Here is a 22,144-nt window from a genome sequence, read left to right on the forward strand (position 1 = left end):
GTACATGGTTGGTTAAGCTTCTGACTCTCAGTTTTGGCTCAGGTCGTGATCTCAGGGTTGTGAGATCAATCTCCACATAGGGCTCTGGTCTGAGTGGAGCATTCTTCCTCTGGCCCTCCCCACCATCAAATAAATAAATCTTAAGGAAAAGAAAAGAGAAGACAAGACACCCAGGCCTCAAAACTCCATATGGTAACAAATGATTGGAAGTGGTAAGAATAGATTGCCACGCACATATAACCCAAAATCTTATAACAACCTTCAGATTTCTTCTGAAGCAAATTTCATTCTAGACCTGTTCACAAGGAGCAGAGATCTATATTTAAAGGGAGAGCCTAAGGCTCCCATAAAGTCTGGGTCCTGAGCTCTAGGCTCTATATAAGGCAACCGACTGAAAGGTGCTGGGAACAAATGCAAAAAGCAAAGCCCTCTTCAAGGAATAAAACAATTCCCCCCAACTCTACTGTCTCTACCCACAAAAACAATGCTAAGTGAACCACAATCTTGATATGGGATTTGGATTTCTGGGCCTGAAGGTAAGGCTTTGTGCAGCCAAAACAGGTGCCGTTCCTGACTCATTCCTTTCCTGGCCCTGGAAATGACCCTGATAGAGCCCAAGGAAGATAACTTGGTTTATGGGGCTCTGTAGTTAGAAACCTGAAGGCTCGGTCTCACCATTTACTGGACAAGAAGTTATTTTTGACAGATCTTTTCTGCCTGGTTCAGATCTATCACTGAGGCCTTAGCTTTTCAATTGGTTAAAAGAAATAAATTGTATAATTGGGAAGAATAACTGGAAAGTTCTACTCCATTTGGAAAGAGTAGCTTTAAAATACTTGAAAACATGTAAATGTTGGTTATATTATAGGTTCTGTAAAACTCATCCCATTGATTTGAAACCCCTAAGCATTTGGCATTTGTTTGAAGGAGTCACTAAGACACTCTCTTACCCAACTGTGTGTAAGGACCTGGTGTTCCCAAGTATGCAACACATCTCTTTGGTTTAGAAATCAGACTTTGCTGGGCCACTAGTGCTGTGAAAGTGTCTTACATTTTAGGGGTAAAACTGAAGACTCACTCAGTGCATGGCTGAGAGCAATAAAAGTCCAGGAAATTGACTTCCTCCCCAGAAACAAGCAATGAGAAAAAAATCAAGATCTAATTCAGTGACCTGGAAGCCAGCACTGACTTACCTTGGGGAAGCTGATGGGGCTCTGTAACCAGGTCCAAGATGACAGGTGCTTTGGATATTCCTGAGAGGGCAGCCACTTAGGCCTCTCATGAGGGTTAGGCATGTTGTGGCACTGCCCCACTGTAGATTGGGGGCCCAGGAAGGAAGGGGCAGAGAAAAGTCTTTGAGGTTTGGGAAGGCTATGGAAGTTGTTTGATTCACAAATATTTGCAATAGGAAAACTATATTGTGTTCTGAGTTGGATATAATATAACTGATGTAGAAACAGAAATGTGAATATGGAACTCTACCTTAGCACTGGTTTTATGCATTTTTAGAAGAAACCAATAATTCCCAAGGGCCAGTCCAACTTTAAAAATCACTGTCCCTTATCCTACCACCCTATGCCCCTATACACACATGCACACACACATTCACGTATATTTTATATAAGTGCAATCAGGTTGAAGAGCTGTAGGTCTAGTCCTACTCTAAAGCCCTCAGAGAACACCTAAGCTTACCTGTTTATGTGACCAATGAGAAAATTGAGGTTCGAGACATATTGTGATTTACCCAAGTTCTAGGCAAGACTCAGATACTCAGGTATCAGACAAAGGGACTCAGCACAGTGTTAGGGATCATGACAAGCTATCCTCCCAACCCCTTCACTTACAGCACATGTACTCACCAGCCAGGCATTTCAATAGCCTCACCCCACTATACTCCATCAATAGCTTCACCTTAGGGACACCTGGGTGGCTCAGTGGTTGAGCCTCTGCCTTCGGCTCAGGTTGTGATCCTGGAGTCCCCGGATCGAGTCCCACATCAGGCTCCTCACAGGAAGCCTGCTTCTCCCTCTGCCTATGTTTCTGCCTCTCTCTCTCATGAAAAAATAAATAAATAAAATATTTTTTTAAAAACTGGCCTCACCCCTACTATACTCCAGCCTTTCCACACCCTCACCTCCAGCCAAGATTAGTGAACTGAGAAGCCAAGGGTCTCTCAGCTTATATCAACAAAACCACAGAAACATAAAACTGAGTGGCCCAGGAATTATATTCAGAGTCCAGTGGGGCTGGAACACTGTGTTTGCAGGAGTAAGGGGGGGGACTGTCGGAAGTGGATGGCAATGGAAGATTTTTTTTTTTTTAAGATTTTATTTATCTATTAGAGAATGAGACACAGAGCATGAGCAGGGAGTGGAACAGAGTGAGGGAGAAGCAGACTCCCCACTGAGCACGGAGTCCAACATAGGACTGGATCCCAGCACTCTGGGATCATGACCTGAGCCCAAGGCAGACTCCCAACTGACTGAGCCACCAAGGCACCCCAGAAGATGTTTTGAAGATAGATTGTAATGGGTCTTGAATGTCCTACTGAGGGACGGAATAAATTATGAACTTTTCTAATGTATGGGCACAGCCTGCTTAAAAAAAGAACATATCCATCATGACGATTGCATTTGTTTCTTTCCATGTTTAAGGTATATAATCCCACTAGTGTGGATGCTCTTTGAGGGCACATGTTCAATACCACCTCCCCAGTGGCCCGCAAAGTGAGTGGCATACACAAGTCCTACAAAGATATGGATTACTGAAGGAATACAAACACAACTACAGATAGGCAACTCCCCTTATACTTGTTACATGTGAGCTCTCTCTTGGCCAGTGGCCAACATTTGTATTTTAAGAAATAAGGATAACCCAACTGGCACCCGCCCCCCGTAGTTTTTTCCCCACCAGTTAACAAGAATAGCGGGTAAAATTCTATATTCATATTTCTGTTTCTACATCAGTTATATGGCACCCAAACTAGGATACAACATATTTTCCCCATTGTAAACACTGTGGATCAAACAACTTCTATAGCCTTCCCGAACCCTAAAGACAACATCAAGAGGATAGAACAATGGCCTGGGAATGAAGAAGCTTCTCCTGCTGGCTCACACTCTGACTCACACCTGACCAAGGACAAATCAGTTAACCTCAGCTTGCCTTGTTTTTACTATATGCAAAATAGAGCCGATAACAATATAAGCCTCCTCCTTCCCTTGGAGGGATATTCTGAGAATTGGGGAGATGCTATCTTGGAAGTGATTAGAGCTCCCAAGAACTGGGCTCTTAATACAGAAGCAGTGTTGTTCTCAGGTTGTGCTACAGCTGCTGTTTTTCATCATGAAAGGTTGATATTGTGAGGCCTTGTTGGCAAGGAGAGGAAACTGTTGCTATGTGACACAATGATACAACAAGCAGGAGGGCAGGCACCTCAAAAGTTTAATGGTTCTGGTTTCATTCATTGAATACTTTCTTCCTCACCTCAAATCTCAATCTCCATTATTCTTCATGGATAGGTATTGTGGTTTTTTGTTTTTGTTTTTGCTTTCCAGCTTTCTCTAGCTGCCAGGACATCTGAAGAAAAACAAAGCTGGTCCAAGCTTTATATGTATTTTTCCTGATTGAATCATAGAACACAAGGTGAGTGCTATTTCTTGAAGAGTCAGTCACTCAGTTCATTCAATTTAACCCTCAAAACAATTTCTGAGCATTTTCCATAACGAAGCTACATAAGAACTGTAGTGAACAAGTGTATGGTTAGATGGCCAAGCATGTACTTAGGAGAACAACAAGACAGAAAAGTCACTGCCCTGGAAAATCAAGATCATATACAGATTATATGAATAAAACATGGTCTCTGCTTTTGCAGAACTCAGAGGCAGCAGAGAAACAAACAATTCACTAAAGGCAAATTGTGACTAACTTGGAAGTAAACTTGCCTGAGCATACAGAGCAGAGAATATATAATTCTGACTCTGAGGATAGGAAGAAGTATTCTGAAGAGAGTTCTCAGGGAAGGTAAGTTTCTCAGCAATGAGAACTGCAAAGTCCCAGAAACAATACACGGAGTGAAACAGAGATGGTAATCAGAGTTCAAGACATGGGAGCTCCATGGGTTTGGGAGAGTGTTTCACGGGGTTAGAGATGGAAGGGATTTTGAGACAGTTTGTCAAAGGTTCAAGAATACTGGCTGAGAGACTGGAATTCATATGAGCAATGGGAGGCCTCATACATCTTGAGGTGGCCAGTGGGATTTACAAACTACACTTTGGGAAATGTGACTCCTGGAGTCTGGGAGGAGAGTTGGAGGACTATGATAATTCAGGAGGGAGATGGTGGAAGAGTCTCTGCAAATGGCTGAGGATACAGAAAAGGGGAGACAGGGTCAAGTTGACCATGGTTGCCTATAAACCATTCCGGGTGGAACTCTTGAAGCAGAAGGAAAGGAAAACTGTTGCCAAACTCTTCCATTCTGCTTACACTTTTAGCCCAAATGGCCACTCTCCTATGCCAACACCTGTGACCTCAAGAAGAACTACTTTATGAGTTTTAGCATGAAATCTTTATTTCTACCAGAGCAAGAATATGTTCCTCTTTAGATTGAATCATCATAACCAAACCATGTCCATGGGGTCACAGAGTATCTACAGCAGGAAAGATGTAAGAAAAAAAAAAGAGATGAAAGACAGATGGAGAAAATAAAAGGGGAACAAAAAGGGAGGAAAAGGGGTGAACATCTGCCAATCATGATGTCTCACCCTAGCTGCCTTGCCCAACTCTATGGCTTAGAATGTCATCTAAAAGAAGATCCCCAGTTTCCATAGCCTAGAGGCAAACAGCTGTTGCTCTTGGCCTGTCAGTGGATAATAACTTTTTGGGACTTGATTAGAGCAAAGACCTCTGTAAGCATCATCACATTTCTCACCTGGATTTGCCAGCAATGGTAGTCCTTACTCCAACATTTGAAATGTCTTAGTAATAAATAAATAAATGCATTCATTCACTCATTCATTCATTCATTCATTCTACACATGGCTTGACTGCCCATTATGATTATAAGTTCCTCAAATGTATTCATTCATTCAACATTGAACCAAGTTTGTTATATGACTACTGTATATGAAGCCCTGGGCTAGGCCTTGGAGAAACTGAAGTGAACAAAATAGATGTTATGTCATAATCCCTGACTTCATGTTATTTCCAGTCTGAAAGGGAAAACAGACATTAAAGAAATATTTAAACACTTTAACTATAATTCTGCTGTGAGGGAATAGTATGGACACTATAAAAGCAACCAGATTTGGTCTTATCGAGCCCCATAGACTTGAAGGTGGAAAGGATTTGTCAAGCAAAAGGTGGAGGCAGGCAGAGTCAATAGCTACCTGAGGGCCTGAGATGGGCCTCTGGCATGACAAAGCTCAAGAAAGGACAGTGTGGCCAGATAGGAAGCAAGGAAGGGAGCAGCAGCAGGTGAGTATGGCAACTCACAGAGATGACCCTTCTCCATGTCCTACAATTACTGCCTTAGCACCTAGCAAAGAAAACCTCCAGAACCTATGAATAAATGCAACTTAGAGTACTAAAAGCACACTCAACTATTGGCAACAAGATTTCCCCCAGCATGGAATTCATCTTTACCAAGTAGTGTGAGATTGGGTGAAATGGCTTCTGCAAATTTGATTATGCCAAGTACGGCCTTGTAGAACTAGAAAATTCACAATGAAGATATGATCTGATCTGTCATAACCACTTTGTTATTATTCATCTGTCTTGTGGCAGTAAAAACAGTATTGGGATTGCTATTGAGCTGAAGACTTATGGAAGACTCCGTAAGGGATACAGGAAGGGAGCAATGGTATTGGTGTCCAGGGCAGAAGCTGTAGTCGTGCAGTAAAGAAGCTGGGAAGGAGCAGGAAAGTAATATCCTGAGACTTCTCTCTCTCTCTCTCTCTCTCTCTCTCTCTCTTGTCCCTGCAGTGCCTCTGGTTGCAAAACCAAACTGCAAGTCAGTCATCAGAGAAGCTTGGATGACCAGGTCCTCATAGTCTACCTCCAGGGCACAGAGAGAGGAGGAAGGGGAAAATGAGTGGATCTGGAAAGAGAAATAGAGCAAACAGAGAACGGTCAGCATAAGTAAGATGGGAAAATCTGGTGTTACTGTAAGAGGAAAGGGAGGGAAAATTGCTCTGAAAAGTAACACATAATACATAATGGAATATATCATGCAGTATACTCTGTGATCAATTCACAAATATATCTACTTTTAAATCTTATACTATATGTCGACTATAATGTATATATTGTATACATCATATAAATATAGAAGATATATCTACACATGCATGTATATAATTATATATGTAGTTTATGTACCTTCATACGTAGTTAGATTGAGGATAAATTTGCATGGGCAAGATGTTCTAGCCATAGGGATGGCTAATGCAGAAAATGAAAGGGGCACTGACCTTCTTTGCTCTCATTGTTGTTACTTCCATATGTCTGGCACCAGCAAAGGGCTGTTTCCAAGTGGAAAGGGCTATAAACTGACTCTAAAGTCAGTCCTCTGTGAGGTGAATGCCATAGACGCTTTCTGAAGTGCATTAAGTTCCCCTCTCTCTGGAAAAAACACCCTGATTTGCAAGAAGTGGTCCCCAACAGTCATGTTTATATGATGGATGCTGGTTTTTAGCACATTTGCGCTTCTCTACCACCTCTGTGCACCAAAGCCTTGCCTTCGCTTTCAGCCTCAGTTCAAATGTGGTCTCTCCTGTGGAACATGACCAGCTCTCCATAGTCACATCCTTTATGTCTCACACTGATCTGTCTCCTCGGAATGTAAGACATGTCTTACATTCATTTCTATTTCCTCCTAATGGTCGACATAAATGAAAACAAATGAATGAGATGAACTTGTTATTTTAAATGTTCATGAATGCTTGAATCATTCTATGAACCCCAAAAGGCGACAGCTCAAAACCAAGGGGCATTCTTACCTAACTGGAGCCTCTCTCTGACTTTTTAAGATCAGAATCCTTGTTGAATTTATAGCCTCATTTCCCTTTGAGGGAGCAAACAGTAGGAGAGAATCAAGGCGGAAAAGAACTCCCTGTTCTGAGAGTATACAATTCCAATTCTAGAGTCAAATGAAATCAAGAATACAGTGAAAGACACAGATGAATCGAGACATGCATGGAAGTGTTGAGGAATATAATGCCACTCTTTCCATCCATCATTGACAGCAACAAGCCCAGGACGGAACCATAGGCAGAGAACAGAGAACTTCTCAGCCATGGATACACCTCCTTACCTGGTAGCTAGAGGAGATGCCAGGTGCTAAGTGTCATTTGAGGCCAGCAGTCCATAGGGAGATCACTAATCTATAGAGGTGCCATAACAAAATGTGACCTAGCAAACTGATGTCAAAAAGGACTCTTAATCTCTATTTTCACATGCATAAGTACCTGTACGCTGCATGTCAATGAGCTTTCCCTAAGCAGCCAGGCCATTGAAAACCATTTATGTGGTACTGGGTATGTATTTTAATGGCATTAGTCTAAAGGTCAAGCAATGCAAAGAAAAGCAGCCAGGAAGCCAGCCAACAGCTCAGGCAGGTAATTGAGCATGCAAAAGCACTCCTCTACCATAGGGGTTAGCCACATTTTTGTTTATTTCTCCACTGCATGGTGTGGAAACAGAATTCTTTTATTTTCTCTTCTCTGTTTATGTTAGAAAGCAACCATAAAGATAAGGATTATGCTTCTAGAAATAATATTACTATTGTTGATAGTCTATCAGCAAAAGTTGGGCTTTCACTCTTGAGGAGATTCAGGGAGAGTCAGGTATCAGCTCTCAGAACAAACCTCAGGGATCACAATGAAGATTGGAACAAAACTGAGAACAGAGGTGGCGCTTTTAAAATATGGGAATTCCCAATCTCTAATTCCTGTTTAGAGACCTGGTAGGCCGGAAGTGAGGCAATACTTTTGTAGTTTATTGCAATGACTGCCTGCTGCAGCCATAGGGAATGACATCCTTCCATCTTTCATCTGTCCATTCATCCAACAGAACATATATGTAGCACATGAATAATAGTGATAATAATATGTAGCTAGAATATCATTTATTTCTCATCACATTCCAGGAACTGAACCCACTGATTTATATAGATTACCTCATGCCAAACTTATAACAGCCTTCATATATTCCTATTGAACAAAAGCAGAAATGGAGACTTAGAAGAAATGAAGTAAGGCTGCCGGAGAAGCCAGAGAGTAGCGACTGGAGCTAACCCAAGCCTGACCACCGAGTCCAAGCTGTTAAGCTCAACACTGGTCTGCTTATCTTCTCCCATGCAAGACCCTGCTAGGTGCCATGGAGGATGCTAAGCAGAGAAAGGCACTGCCCTCAGGGAACCTAAGAGTCACCTAGACAAACAGAACAACAAAAGGAACTAGGAAATACTGGTGAGAAAACGGCATCTTCCCCAAGGTTCCAAAGCTCAACAGGTCTTGGAAAGACTTCACAGAAGGAGCCTCTGAATAAATTCTTTGTTATCCATGCTATTAAGCCAAAAGGAAGTGTAATAAACTTTTTAAGAATTAGAAATGTATGGGATGAGCCCTGGGTGTTATACTATATGTTGGCAAATTGAATTTAAATAAAATATTTTTTAAAAAAAGAAAGAAATTAGAAATATATCTCCATTGGAGTGCGTACATGCGCACATGCATGCACGCCCACACACACACTCACACACAGGAACTTTAAAGATGACTAGAAATTATTTCTCTGCAAAGCTTTGCTTAAGCTAATTTCAAAAATGGCTCCATATTCCTTCAGAATACATCAGTTCGCTGTGAGTCCAGGTTAGAAGGATGGGGGAAGAAGAGGCAAGATTTTTTTAATTCCCTCAGAGAACGACCCACTTGCCATGGGTGCTGAGGATGGAGCCCTTGTAGTGTACCATGCTTTGTGCTCTAGATATCATAGCATTTTACCCTCAGTCTTTTGAAGCAGTTCCTTATTTTCCATTTAATGATGAAAAACCAGAAGCTCCAAGAAGCTAAATAATGGTCCAAGCTCACGGAGCAATAGGTGTGATGCTAGGATTTGAGCGCTGTTCTCTGTGACATGCGACTCCTCACTAGCCAGTATTGGTCCTGAGCCCATTGCTTTCATTCCAACTACGGGGTGGCTCAGCCTTCCAGTAGACACTAGGACATCGCTGAATGGGGATATTTCCCCAAACTCTTCCTTTTCCCCCAAAGGAATCAAATTGTTTTTGTTTTTGTCTTTTAACGAAGGAGGAGAAAAAGGAGGAGGAGAAAAAGAAGAAGGAGCGGGAAGGGGAGAAGAAAAGAAATTAATTTAGAATCTGGAATATGTCAGTCACGTATTGTGCTAATTTATTTCACAAAAGTAATATGCAGGCAACATTTCTCAAAATTACCGAGCTAGGAAGGGTCAAATGTTGATCCTTCAGGACCTCTGCTAGAGACAGAATGGGGAATAAAGATGTCGAAAAAACAAGATTAACAGAGGCAAATGCCAAAGGTACAGAAGAAAAATGAACTATCCCCCCAAAACCTCCTTCGATGTACAGAAAGCTGAGGGCGGTTGCCCTTCTCTCCCATGAGTCACCAGGGACACTGTCGCATCGCTTATCAGAGGAACAAGCTGAAGGCAAGCAATCCTGCATGCAGAAGGGACAGACTAGACGCACAGATGTTGAAGAGGCCGTGGGTGCCTGATGACATTTAGCCCAGAGTAGCTCAGAGGGAAGCTCAGGCCCCTGTGGCTCAGCACAGAAGACGGGCTTGCACTATCTTTGGAATAAAGTCCTATGACTGGTAGCTGAGAGCTTCCCAGTCCCCATACCAGAGCTTGTGGAAAAGATGGTAATTCCCTAGACTCTGTAAGCCTTTTATTGGAAATCAAAAATCTTTCAGAGTAGGATTTCCAAGGAATGTGTAGTTGATAACAACTGGCAGACAAATCTGCGGTGATTCAGAGGGGACTGACTCGGGCTTGCCTCTTCACAGATGCAGGGAAGTGTTCAAGAATTTCCTTTAAGGAAGCAGAAAGCGTCTCCCCCCCCATGAGAATACCAGCCACTCAGGACCTGCACTGAGAGAAAGGGGAAAAGATGCAATCCGAAGGTTTATGTGTTTCACTCAGGCGATGGAGAAAGAGGTCCTCTGGAATGTTCCCAGAAGACTGAAGTAACAAAGTTCATTAGAAACCAGCATCTTACAGATCCCACACCAAAGGGCTCCTGTGGTGGTCAGAAAAGAGAGGCATCATCTGATAATCAGCCAGGAGTAGGAAAACACCGTACTGAAAAACTATTGTGTGTAAAGGGTTCCTTCTCTTCTTGGGGGGACAGACTCAGAGGGCAAAATGGACTGGAGTCATTAAACTATCTCAGGCACACGGAGCAAGCGTCAGCCTGGCCTGAAAAGGTCCACTTACTGAATGGTCCAGAGAGAAAACCAGAGAGGTACCCACTGACCTGCGGATCCATATTTCAGAAGGTCTGCTGAGGCAGTTCTCTTTCTCACTCCCTCTATTGGTGGCCTCCACAACGGGGTGAAGTGTGGGTGGGCAGGGCCCAGGCTGCAGTTCACGACAGCCCCTGAATCTTCCTCCTCAGGCTCCCTCCACTGGCAAACTCACTGGCGGTCAGAAATGGATGAGGATATTTCTGGAAGTGTCCCCTGTTCTTGCTCTGCTCCCACTGTTCTGCTCTGGGTGTGAAATCAGTCTCAAAAGACAAAAAGACGCAAGGAAGAATCTGTCTAATTAGGGAGGACACCTCCCCCCTTCTGCTATCCCCTGCCCTATACATGTATCCCCCTTCTGCGAGGGTACAGGCCTCTGGCAACCGACTCTTCAGCTGGGACCCTTGGCACTACTGCCCCCTTCACTCACTCTGCTGAAGAACCAGAACACAAAACAAAGCAAAAATGCTTGTCATCTGGGAGCAGATGGGAAAATCCTTTCCTAACTCCATCAAACTTCATGTACGGATGAGAAAAGAGGCACAGGATGGCACAGGAGAGCCAGAAAAGTGCCCCTTGGTTAGACCCAGCCCCCAATATCAGTTTGGTTCCTAGACTCTTGGCACCTCCCTTAGATAAAAGTGGATACCATTCAGAAATGGGGGTTCCCAAAGACTGAGAAAGAAGTTGGGCTTTTATTAGCTATTACTGAATATTTATGTCCCATTTATCACTGATTGTTGGCTATGAAAAAGCCAGATAAGGAAATTTGGCCTGGGGCTTTCACCAGTAACATGCCAGCCTATCAGAGGCCCCATTTCTGAGGGCTCCGACTGAGACAAAGGTCCTTTGTAAACTCTAATGCCCCAGAGCTCCAGCTTGGAGCTGGGTTGCTGCAAACAGAAGGAAGAGAGTGAGAAAAAAGGAAAAGACAATCTTCTGCTTTTCTCAGCAGAAACTTGGTATTGAGAGCAGGGACTTGTTTAAAGGAAGGACTGCCGGGGAATGATGAGGACCAGAACATGCTAGAACATCTTTCACAGATGTCCTTCCTGGCCTGATAATTCTGCTCTGACTGGGCTGCACGCTTTAGTTTGGAAATCACCAAAATAAATAATTATTGGAAATCTACAAATACAGATGCAGAACTCAATATGAATTTCCAAGTATGTCACTCAGGTGGACCTCTGTTATTGTCTCTCCCAGATCTGGAGAGGTTAAAGGCCTTTCTTTTGCTTTCTTGGAGGAGAGTGGAGTAGAAGGGAAGGAAGAAACTGGATGAGAATATGTTCAAAACAGATTAAGAACTCTGGTGATTGTTTTTAGTCTGGAGAGAGAAGACTCACTTTTTGTAGAATTAGTGCTCACCTAGTTCCCCCTATGCGGGGGATACCCCCAGAAGGACACATTATCTGCTTGTGACACGTCATCCGCTCTGGTCCACTTCTTTTTCCCCCCTGAAGGGATGGACCATCTAGAATAAAAAATCAAATCCAGGCCAGAGAATTGGGAGCAGACAAGAGAATTCAGAACTCAAAGCCCAGCTCATGAGTGTGAGAACTAAGATGGATTCAATTTTATCATTTCCTCGCATTTATCATTTTCATTAGCACCTGCTGTCTCCTGGCAAAAAAGTTTTAGAGCTTCTTTCTTCAGAGTCGTCAACAGGGGGAGGAGCTAGAAACATTGCTTCCATCCTTCCCTGGACCGAATAGAGGGAAAGACCCCAAAGGGAAGGCTAAGGCACTCGGCTGAGTCTGGGGGCCAGCAAGAAGGTAAGAAAGAAGAACGTAGGGAGCCAGCCGGGCTGAGCCTCACAGGCTCCCAGAAAGCCACTCTGGGGTCCCCATCAAAGGCAGCGAAATGGATCCAAGTGTCCCATCTTACCTAGTCACTCAAATCACCTGTTGGACTGTTCCCCTGGAAAAGTATCAGGCATTTAAATTTAAATTTTTCTTTTTGTCCAAAACTATGACACTATATTCGCAGAGTTTTTAAATTCACATGGTATAACTACAATTAGCAGTCCTCCAACTCACTTCAGCCCTGTCCTCTTGCTCCCCAGAGGCCACCACACTCAACCTGTTGAGCCCTTGCTTCTCCTAGGTGCCGCTATACTGGGAAGCAATATGCTTACAGTGCTGTTTCTTATTTATTACTGTTACGCATTATTTATGGGTTTCCTGCCAAAGAGGATAGGAACTTTGCTATTTTATACACACATATCCAGCTTTCCTTCTCTCATCACCCCAAACTAGCAATATTATAACACCATTCAGTCAATAGCAATGGTTGGAGGTTCACATTATAACTTTGCAAATATCGTTCACCATTGGCATGAGTAGTACACTGAGCTCGTGCCTCCGTCTTGGGCACCCTTCATATCTCCCGGAGAATTGACTTTGAGAACTCTTCTAAGTTCTGGGTGAAGAGATGTCTGGCTCAATCTCTTTGCTTCCTCATAAACACAACAGTCCCCTCCTGAAACTCTGCCTTTGTTGGCGTTGTTCTCTTGCCTGGCAGTCTTCCACCTTTCCAGATCCCAGCCATCATGATACCTCAGGTTCCATTTCCTCCGCGAAGCCTCACCCCTCCACTGCTCTTCTTCTCCTCTAAATGTCTGTATAATTTGCAGCCTGCACTACCCACTGGGCTGTTAGGTCTTTGTGTTATTCTTGCCTCCCTACTACTGTGAGTTGTCTGAAGGCTGCTCTCCTGCCTGTACCTCCTCCGTATCCTTTGCCCTTGGGAAGGCCCCTCTACAGTGGGGTCCTCAGTGCATTCTTTGAGGCTGTTCCTCAGCTTCGATGGAACTATTTCTTTGGAGATCGTTATTTCTGCCAGGGAAATTTCTGTCGACAGATTCTCTGTGACAATCAGTTTTCTCTTAAGCCCTCCCCCCTAAATAGAAATGGTTTGATCATAACCCAGAAGGAATTGCAACCAAGCTAAAATTCCTCAAAGCCATCATTGACAGTGCATTCTGCCTTAAATGCCCCACATCTAATTACCATCTTATCCCACACTGTCTCCGATAGCTGTCTTCTCCGTTTTTACTGCCTCTCTTCTCTCTCCCTCTCTCTCTCTCCCCCATCCCCCATTCAGGTTTTCATTTTCTGTGGTCTACACTTTGCAATAGCTTCCTGAATCACCTCCTCCTTCCTGTCTCCCACTCCTAAACCCACCTGCCAGATAAATTTTTCTAAGGCGTGGTTCATTTCTGCAGTGGTTCTTCAATGCTCTCCTGCCTTGCAATCCAGACCTTTTGCTTGGCATTTAAAACCTTCCATTCGGTCTTAGTTCCTATAACTCTCATCTCACCCTCTGCATTGCCTCCAGCTGGAAGACTCACTATTTTCCAAACACACTTCCATGCTTTTCGGCCTTAATGTTTATTCACATGATGTTCACCATCTGGCATGCTTCTGCTCACCATGCCTGCTTTCTTCTCCACCACGAAGTCTTTCCTGCTCTCCTCAACTCAGCCAGATCTTCCTCAACTCTGAATTCCTGTCACTTTTCATTCCTATCTTTCTACAGGGGCTTGTTACATTCCACTTTTGATTATCATGATCTGTCGGTCTATCTTATCTCCCTTAACATGAAAGATCACAGAGGGCCAAGACTTGGTCATTTCATATTCCATTCTCCACGAACGTGGCAAATTGTACAGATTAGGAGAGGCAGGGGTTGAATAAATGTTTACTAAGTAAGTGAATGAATGAAATAAAACTGCATCTTCTCTTGAACCTACAGATACTTCAGAAGACCATTCTGATAGTCTTCACTCTCTGTGGCAAGTGGCAGGGATGAGTTTCAACACCCAATTTCTGGTGAGTAGAGGAGTCTAGCTAAATTCTGTGGCTTGCCAAAAAATTATGTTCTAGCATTAAGTTGAGTGCCTCCTGCTTTGATGCAGAGCCCAGGAGGTCACGCTGTTTCCCGATCCAAAGACCCTCTTCGGGATGGGGTTTCAACTCAGGGAGACCATAACTCAGAGCTGTCAACACTCAGATTGCCTCAACCTCACAACTCAGCTGTAAGTGCAAAGCAGCGCTCTTCCCTCTGTAAGTGGAAAAGGAAGTCTAGGTCTATTTTTACAGAATTGAGGGGGAGGCAAGAGGAAGCATTTCATTTAATTTCTATTTCTTCTCTTGGCCTCTAACTTTCTGGCCAGAGTTTTCTATTTCCAAAGCTTTGTATTATGTAAACATAGGAGGGCCTTCTCAAAAACAGAAGCAAACTCTACTAATTTCCAGTCTCCCTTGTGGCATTCTCAGAAGTCCTGCTAAGCATCTTGATCCCAGGCAAATATGTCTCTGGCTACAAGTCACTTGTAAGCAAGTGATGGTCAATCTTGGGTCAATAGATTCATTTGATTCTGTGTACCCAAGATATTTACAGTACTCTTTAGTTGAAAACTTTTCTAGAGAAAAATTATGTTGTCCAGGACTTTTCTGTTAGGCCAATTTACACAAAGCCAAACATGTTTCCATTGAACAAAGCCTGCCAAAGCCAAGAATAATTCTTAGGGAAGCTTCTTGTAACTCATCTCACAACTTCACAAAAAATTTACAAAAAATAACTTGACAGCTACATCATCCACATCTTGATGCTGCATAGACTATGTAGCCTGAACTCATTCTAAGTGGTAGACTATCCCTACCTGCCTCCCTATTAAGGAGATACAACAGAAGGTAGACAAACACACAGGTGCAAGCTCCAATGAAGACTATGTCATTTTTTAAATCATCCAACACAAACATACCTTTGAGATTGCTACCAAAGCTGGACAACCTTCATAGTTCTGTATCAAACAAGGAAGGCTGGGCCCATGCCCTAGAGATCTAAGATCTAAGATTAGAAGGCTCACCTTGATGCGGCGATGAATCAGATGAAATTATAAGAAAACAAGAATTATTTTTATTTTCCCTGTCTTTATCCCACATACCTCATATCCCATTCTCTACCCTCAGGGAGAGAATTTCTGGAGCCAGCATACTATTATGTAAATGAAGTACATTAGACACCTTGGAATATTCTAGATTCTTAGTCTTCCAGTGTACCAAGGGTGGTAGCAGATGGCACAGGACCCAATCTGTTTTCAAACATTGCAGTTGTGAGTGGAAACAGGCACTTTGGACAGATTCCAGTTTGTAGATTCAATGAAGAATAACATAAGCCTCAGATTCCCCTTTGGTAAAACAAAGGAGGTTGGGTGAGATATGCTCTAAAGTCCCTTCCAGATCTAATATTTTATGATCTTCAGTGGTAAAAATGCAAGGATTTGAAATGACCAGTCTCATTTCTCCCATTAAGCCCTGGGTGAATCAAGGGCCAGTATTACATTGCATCATCTCTTGTACAGTAATATGTGAATGACATTACACAATGCCCGCTTTTATTAATGGGAACACTCTTCCAGCAATAATGCAATACCCTTGAGCTCATTCTGGCCTTCTTTGTTAGTACCCAACCCAGTTGCATTGTCAGGAGCTACAAGAACATGACATAGATGTTGGAAGCAGGAGCAGTTGAAGAGGGCAGGCACATCAGAGAATGACACAAACTAACAGCCCATCGTCTTGTTCATGCTCACAGTGAACGCTTAGTGAATGCCTGGTGACTAAGAGTGAGTAATGTAGAAACACTAGTGGACTTGTTAACTGCCTAGAGTCAACACCTTTGCACCTTGCTATTTTGTCAGGGCTAAGTCTCAGCGGGGATGGGAGGGAGGGAATCTAGATTTAGGAGTACTTTTAGAGTTCCCTTATGCTGGGGGCGCTCATCTGTTGGTGTTCCATCTCCTAATTATATGGGATGGAGTCCCTTTCATTAAATATATATTTAATTTAAATACATTTTTAAATTAATTTAATTATATATAATCATATATATAATAATCAATAAATCATTAATAAATACATATAATTTATATATCTCCCAATCCTAAAAGATTTGACACAGGCAAACTTTGAGCCAAAACTATACACTCGATTCCTGATTTGGACTTCTGTCCTATCAGCTCTCTAGCGCAGGATGCACTAAAACAAAAAGCAAAAATCCCCAATATCTCATCATGTATCTTCCCTGGATGGCTCTAAGCAGCTTTTCTTGCTTCTCTCCCTTGGAAGCTCCCTGACCCCCTGAAACTGCCTGCAAACACCAACTCCCCTACCCGCACCAGCAAAGGTCACCAGTGTACAGCTCTGAAAGGAGAGAAGGAGCAGTCCGCAGTCTTAGTACGATCTTCTTCTGTTCTGTACAAATGTCTCACCTCCCTGACCTCAATAAGGGGTTGAGTTCAGCCTTGTCTTTTAATAGCCTCATTATGCTATTTGTCTTTGGAAAACAGAAGTAGCCAACACCTATCCTATGCGTGATAATTTCTCATATAAAAATGAGCCCTCTATGTACCCATTTTCACAAGACCCTTCTTTGAACTGTTTTACTGAATTGACTCACTATTATTTGCTGGGACCATCATCCTCTTTCCTTTGGTCTCTGAGTGCCAGGTAGCAGGAGAAGGGTAAGAGCTAGGCAGGGGCCATGGTGCAAAACAAAACCAACTGGCCATATAGAAACTATGTTTCAGGAGAAATAAATTTTGGTAATAAGCCACTTGCTATATGGAATAAGAAGAATGTTAGGCTAGAATAAATTTTCTGTCCATTTTGCCCTACTGTCTCTCCAAATCATATCAGATTCATAATGTCAGAGGAAGAGCTAGTTAACACTTAACACAGTGTGACACCCAGCACAGCTCCGTCCTCTGAGGTTCTGACTGATTTCTCTCTGTGCTCTTTCCTTCTTTGTGGATGTTCTCTTCTTGTCAACTCATATTTCACTATTCTCTCTTTAAACATATTGAACAGGTTGAGATCCCTCAGCTATAAAGGTGTGGGGTGCACTTGGCCTTGGACTAGCTTGGAGGACTTTTATTTTAGGGAACTTAAAGCTGACATCTTCCTTGGAGCCAGCCATTTGCAAACCTTTCACTTCATTTGTAATTGAAAAGTAGTTAACACTGAACCCAAGTCTCTGCTTGGAAGTTCACCAGATCACCTCATTAAGAGATATTTGAATTTCTACACAGCTAGATATTTAAATAATCTGTAAGAAGTAGAAACACAAAACCTAGAATGGCCACTTATGTGATGAGGCTGAGGTGAAGCACTCAGATGAAAATTCTTATAATTTTATAAGTCGCACAAATTCTTAGAAATTCCACAGCAGTGTATGAAGAAATGGACCTCAATAGGTCCTTTAATAAATATCTGAGGCATTAAGTTATGGTTGCCTTTCAGGGAGCAGGTCACAGGGAAAGACCTGTGTTGATGCTACTAGTGTTCTCTAGAAGGTCCAGGGCCTTGGCATGATCTTCGGATATTTGATCTGTTTTGTCCCAAAATAGTTTTTAGAATCATCCCCAGGAAATGTCAAATGTATATGATCACCCAGGCTTCAAAATGTGACTTTGGAGCCATGTGATAGGACCTGACCCCAATACAGGGAAGGTTGTCCAGGCAGCTTGCACTTGAAGGTATGTGATATATCTGACAAAGCTCTTTTGGCTTTTGGATTAAAGGATTCTTCATTTTAACATGACTACAAAAAACATCAAACTTTCCGGTGTTTCTTCTTACCAGGGACAATGAACCCCACCCCTTCTCATCCCATTCCACAGGCTCATCTCCCTGAGCGGTTATTTTGCCTACCATTCTTCCTGGATCTCAGGGTCAACCTTGAATGTGGTGAAAGTCAGAGACAGGAATGGGACAGTGATAGAGTATAACATGCGGATAGGGAAATGCTGCTTGTCTTACTTGATAAACAAAATATTTGTAAAAATTACTTGTTAATAGAACACAGCTTTTTAAAATTTTTGGTACATCCAAATGGGCAGCATTAAGATGTTCTGCTTCTTGCTAGACAATCTGTGGGGCCAGTACAGTGTTCAGAGTTAGAACTTTATGAGACAACAAAAGCTAGTATCCAGGCAATATCTCCTTCTCCACACCATACTACTGTGGGACTTGGAGCAAGCCAGTTAGAAACACCTCCCTCTTTTACCAAATTTTGAATGGATGGAAATATAGACACTAGAGACTGTTTGTTTTTTGTTTATAGATTCAAGTTAGTCTGGGAAGTATGAATTAGATGGGCAGCCCCAATGATTTCCTAATTGATCTGAGTAAATTAGACTTACCCAACCAGGCACTAGTAGACCTGGACAACCTCAGGCCTATCTCCAGGCAGACAGGTGGCTCACCTCCTGGCAGAGGAGGAAATGAGCCTGACCCAAGAACAGATGCTCTAAGAAAGTGTGGGAAAGATATACCATACTTACACTAATTAAAAGAAGTATGGAGTGGCTATATTCACAATAGACAAAGTAAATTTCAGATCAGAGAGTATTACCAGAATAAAGAAGATCTTTCCTAATTATAATGGGTCAATTCATCAAGCAGATATAACAATCCTAAACATTTCTACATTTAATAACAGAGTTTCAAATTATAAGAAACAAAAGCTGATAGAACTTAAAGAAGAAATCTATAATTATAGTTGGACCGATAACACCCATAACTCAGTAATTAATAGAACAAGTAGACTGAAAATCAGTAAGGATATAGAATAGGCGTCAGTAAATGAGTCTTTGGACCAAATCCATTTCATGGTGGGTCAAATACAGCAATATCCATTTATATATTTTCCTGCTGGGATCCCTGGGTGGCGCAGCGGTTTGGCGCCTGCCTTTGGCCCAGGGCGCGATCCTGGAGACCCGGGATCGAATCCCACGTCGGGCTCCCGGTGCATGGAGCCTGCTTCTCCCTCTGCCTGTGTCTCTGCCTCTCTCTCTCTCTCTCTGTGACTATCATAAATAAATAAAAAATTTTTTATTATTAAAATAAATAAATAAATAAAAATTATATTTTCCTGCTGCAACTCCAGATATCAGTAGTTGTGACAGGGAATGTATGGCTCACAAAAATGAAAATATTTACTATCTGGCCCTTTACTGAGAAAGTTTATGGACCTCTAGACCCCTGAATGTAAGACTAGACAACACTATGAATGAACACGAATAATTGACATTTGTAGAAATCTCCACAACACAAAAGAATATACACGTTTTTCTTTTTTTTTTTAAGATTTATTTATTTATTTATTTGAGAGAGAGAGGGAGAATGAGCATTCAGTGGTGGAGGGGCAGAGGGAGAAGGAGAGAGAGAGAGAATCTCAAGCAGACTCCCCACGGAGCATGGAGCCCAATGCAGGGCTCAATCCCAAGACCCTGAGATCATGACTTAAGCTGAAATCAAGAGTCAGACACTTAACTAAGTTATCCATGTGCCCCTAACATACATGTTTTTCAAATGCCTATGGGACATTTACCATGATACACCATATTTGGCCTGTAAAAAGATCTCAATAAATTTTAAAGGATTCAAGTATTCAAGGTATAATCTCTGGCCATAATGTAATTACATTTGAAATTAATAACAGGAAGCTATCTTGGAAATTCCCAGATATCTGAAAACTAAAGAATTCCTTTCAAATATCTCATAGGTCAAAGAAGAAGAAATCAAAAGGAAAAATATTTTTTCAATTACATGCAAATGAAAAACACAACAAAATTTGTGGACTACTGCTAATACAGTACTTAAGAGGAAACAGTGCATAAAATGCCTAAATTAGAAATTTTAAAAAGGTCTTAAATCAGTGACCTAAGTTTCACATTAAAGAGCTAGAAAAAACAACAAATTGCCCTAAATTAAACAGAAAGAAATGAAATCAGAACAGAAATAAATGAAGTAGAAAACAAATAATGAAAGCTGGTTCTTTGAAAAAAAATCAATGGAATCTATAAACCTCCTGCTTGACTGATAAGGAAAAAAAAGAAAAAGACACAAACCATCAATGTCAGGCATGAGAAAACTGATATCACTACAGACTTTACAAACTCCCATAACTTACTCAAGAAAAATAATCAGAACATCCCTAAAACTATTTAAAAATTAAAATTGTAGTTTAAACTTTTCTCACAGAGAAAACTTCAGGCCAGGTAGCTTCATTATGTTTGAATTCTATCAAACATTTAAGGAAGAAATTATAACAATTTTATATAAATTCTTACAGAAAATTGAAGATGAAGGACCACTTCTTAACTTATTCTACAAGACTAATATTACTGTGATACCAAAGCCAGACAAAACCAACTTGTTTATCCCAGGAAAGCAAGGTTGGTTTAACATTCAAAAATTATGTATATTAAAAACTATAAAGCATCATGGAGAGAAATTAAAGAAGACAAATAAATGGAAAGATATACCTTGTTTGTAGGTCAGAAGTCTTAGTATTGTTCAGATAAATTTTCCCACAATTGATCTATAAATTAAACACAAACACAATCAAAACCCACGCAGGCTTTTTTTTTTTAACGATCTATTGTTAGCAAATATTATCTATTGCGTTTAATCCTTATAAGAAGTCTATGAAGTAAAAAAACAAAACAAAAAAAAAGAAGTCTATGAAGTAGAAATTGTTATTATTCCCAAAGCTAGGTAAAGATTCCATGCCCAATATTTCAATGAGTAAGTGGTAGAACTGTGATATGAACTCCATTTGACTTCAGAATTCATGCTCTTATTAATCACTCCACCATATGTCATAATGTGCTTTCCAGGAAAACAAAACACCAGGTGCCATAACTCTGAAAGAAGGCCAGGAAACCATTTTAAGAAATCTAATTTAGCAAGCAAATTAACATTTAAAAATTATAGTGATGAAGATTTAGAATGACTTTTCAACACTCTGCAAGCACTCACAGACTTTAATCATTCATTCATTAAATATTTATTGAGTGTTAGGTATAAGACATGCTTCTTTATACAGTAATAGTTTACACCCCAATATTTGATATGTGAGCATCAGATCATTGAGACTCTTTATTAGAAACAAAACTCTTAGATTAGTGTAGACTAATTTAAAATAATAAATGGCATTGCTGTGTTCTAAAACCCATTTATTTTACAACCTCAGATTGACTTTTCTGCCAACCTCTCAATTATTTCTGAGCTTTGACTTTACCAGACTGCATAAGGTGTATTTTTAACATAATAAAACATAATTCTAGCTAAGCCACAGAGGAGAAATCTGTCTAACTCATTGGCTATTATCACAGTTTTATGCTTAGTAAAAAAAGAATACATATATTGAAATTTAGTATGTCAGAAACAGAGCTTGAAGCCTTAAAGTATATTTCATAAAGTAAAAAGTTAAAATCCAGTATTCATTTAACTGTAACTCCCTAAACCCTTACTCCATACATCTACAGAACAATGTACAATACAGTAGACCTCCTTATCTGCAGATTCACTTTCTGCAGTTTCAGTGGCCCACCATTGACCAAGGTCCAGAAGCAAATGATCCTCCTTCTGAGGTATTACCAGAAGGTCACTAGTAGTCCAACGTTACGTCACAATTCCTACATTGTTCACCTCATTTCACCTCATCACATGGGCATTTTATCATCTCACATCACCACAAGAAGAAGGAAGAGTACAGTAGAATAAGATATCTTGAGAAAGAGACCACATTCACAGCATATCATTACAATGGTCCTATTTTATGGT

General features: G+C 41.3%; 1 protein-coding gene across 3 annotated transcripts in view; it reads right to left on the reverse strand.

Moving 5' to 3' along the window:
* Positions 1–21,935, reverse strand: part of EGR2 (early growth response 2) — a 104,537-nt gene extending 82,602 nt beyond the window's left edge. For 2 of the 3 annotated variants that reach the window (XM_077894663.1, XM_077894664.1), the window contains exons 1-2: positions 21,869–21,935; positions 20,842–20,897 (exon numbers count right to left, since the gene is read on the reverse strand). The gene's annotated coding sequence lies outside the window, so the exon portion shown is untranslated. Of the gene's footprint in view, positions 1–1,193; positions 1,210–20,841; positions 20,898–21,868 lie in introns of those variants that run through there. The other variant, XM_077894666.1, reaches the window with a different exon arrangement.
* Positions 21,936–22,144: the final 209 nt, after the last annotated feature.

The sequence above is a fragment of the Canis aureus genome, chromosome 4, assembly GCF_053574225.1.
Source record: "Canis aureus isolate CA01 chromosome 4, VMU_Caureus_v.1.0, whole genome shotgun sequence".
Lineage (NCBI taxonomy): Eukaryota > Metazoa > Chordata > Mammalia > Carnivora > Canidae > Canis > Canis aureus.